Consider the following 2,424-nt stretch of genomic DNA (forward strand, 5'->3'; position numbering starts at 1 on the left):
TTTTGGAATTTTGAGAGTGTACCACGATCACGTTTTATTTAAAAGGCGACATCAAACTCTTCCACAGAAAACAACTTATAAGTCGCAAATTTGTCAGAATAAGAATTCACTATATTGTGATTGTGTTGTGTTCCGTAGAGATACGGTGGTAAGTGATGGGTCATCCCGTTTTCCGTTCATAGTTCTTGTTTCATTTCGTCTAAAGAATTTACAGTCCACTTACCTGTAATTGTAATTCGTGAGCAGTTTCGGATGCAACAATTATCATTTACAAAATAAAGATAATAAAACAAACGCATGTATAAAATGCTTACTCATTATTAAATTTAATTAGATTATTATAATTTTATCTTACACATATAAATTTTATCTTAATTTAAAAATAAACTTACATAATATATTACATCTACCGCCCTTGGTTTCTATTCCTTATATTAAAATATGAACAATGGACATTCGTGACAAAACAAAGAGTTTATGAGAATGTTCTCCGATGGTTTTAAACTAGTTATTAACATTGTTATCAACAAATAATAATAACGATAGGGATAGAACTGATAAAATTTTCTATTTCATCACTGTAGATCATTTCACATAAACACGGATAGTTTTCAATAAATTTCTGTAATAAATTTACTTAAATAATTTTCACAAAAAACATGGAACTTGTGATGACCGCCATAGTGGACATGGTGACCATGGTGGTAGTGATGTCTGTGATGTCCATGAAGTCCAAAATACCCGTCTTTTTCATTATGTTAGCCGTGATGCGACCATGAGTCTTCTCTGTATTGAGACCATTAGTGACCATTAAAGTGATGTATGTTTTTCAAAATATAATCCTCAAATTTTAACGCAACACGTCACTAGTGATGTCCATGATGACCACCATGGTGACCACCGTGGTGACCGCCAAAGTGACCACCGTGATGACCGCCAAAGTGACCACCGTGGTGACCATGGTGTCCTCCGTGGTGACCAAAGTGGCCTCCGTGGTGACCAATATGGCCTCCGTGATGGCCGTGGTGACCAATGTGACTTTGGCCATGGTAGTACACCTGGGGCCCGACGGGTCGGACTATAATAGCATTTGGATGGTGGTTTGGGTGGTGGTGCATTCCGGGGTGGGGGTCGCAGCAGTTTCCCATTGTGTGTTTTCGTTGAATAGAAGCTACCTGGAAAAAATAAACACAATATTGTAAAGTTTGTGGAAAGTAACAGTAGTAAGGTATGATGGGTTTTGTTAACTACAATTTAAAATGCGACAATCACTATTCCTGTTCAATTAATTATTGTGAAAAGTCTTCACTTGTGTCGTAAAGGAGTAATTTTCTCTAAAATCCAGACAAAAATTTCGAAATGGTTTGTGATAAAACATTAAAAAATCCTTGGAAGTCGACATTCAATAAGAGTTAATTCGAACGACGCACGTTTCGAATTGATTCTCATTCTACTAAATTGACTTATTATCGCATTTCCAGGAAGTTCAATTATTCCAAATAACATTTGATAAAATGTTACGATGAATATTTGCATGAGTATCACAGTATTTGTCACAAAACTATAACTCAACGTGCATAAATCATCTTATAATTATAATTTATTACTATTGAAAAGTAACTCACGGTTGGCGACAAACACTGATTCAGATGAAGCACAGATTGACGCGGAAGTCAGGTGAGTACGATAATAATTCTATTAGGTTTGTACAGTGACTTAAGTATTATATGGAACAAGCTCACGAATCAACGCTTATCATTATCAGATAAAGGCATTTTGGTACGTCATAATAGCCCCTTATCTCCTTATCTATATCAATATTTAGGAATCCCTTCTAAATTAAACGTCACTGACGCCAGTACAGGAAATTGATTGTTGCGCTTAATAATGGGTATTGGGCTGCACAGGAATGAGTCATTCATATATTTACTGAACATTTGAAAATTTGCAATTATTAAAAAAATAATCACGTTTACCCAAACATTCCATAAAACAATTATTTTAAATTGTCTAAAAACCTGCTCCCAAAATGTACTGGACGGGAGTCCGCACAAGACTGTAGATTTAGGCGCCGGGTCCAAACCGTGTCTTCAACCGATGAGAATGCTCCTTTACGGCCTGTAACGGACGTAGTTGACCATATTATTTAATTTCATAAAAATTGTTTACTTTTATAAAATGTCCCTACTCCACGCCACTGGAAAAATCACCACTCCCCGCCACTGGTCATTTTATCCAGTTTTCGGCCCAAGCGGCTTGAAAACTTTGTCTACGAACGGCATCGATACCGCGTCGCCGGCTTACCTGCCGCGTAGATCGATGTCCAGCATTTTTTCTATGTAAATTTTACATAGAAAAATCAATTTTTAAACATTGCAAATATGTATATTTTACTTGTTCATCCCCTCGGCGGTAGTCAAATAA

At 36.3% G+C, this 2,424-nt stretch overlaps 1 long non-coding RNA gene across 1 annotated transcript; it reads right to left on the reverse strand.

Moving 5' to 3' along the window:
• Window positions 1-315: 315 nt before the first annotated feature.
• Window positions 316-1,696, reverse strand: LOC149417777 (uncharacterized). The gene is made up of 2 exons (XR_016303100.1): window positions 1,626-1,696; window positions 316-1,175 (listed from the first exon to the last, which is right to left on the reverse strand). It is a non-coding gene; the product is annotated as an uncharacterized LOC149417777 (long non-coding RNA).
• Between the last annotated feature and the right edge of the window lie 728 nt (window positions 1,697-2,424).

Source organism: Hesperophylax consimilis, chromosome 14 (assembly GCF_061612785.1).
Source record: "Hesperophylax consimilis isolate HC1 chromosome 14, BYU_Hcon_1.0, whole genome shotgun sequence".
Lineage (NCBI taxonomy): Eukaryota > Metazoa > Arthropoda > Insecta > Trichoptera > Limnephilidae > Hesperophylax > Hesperophylax consimilis.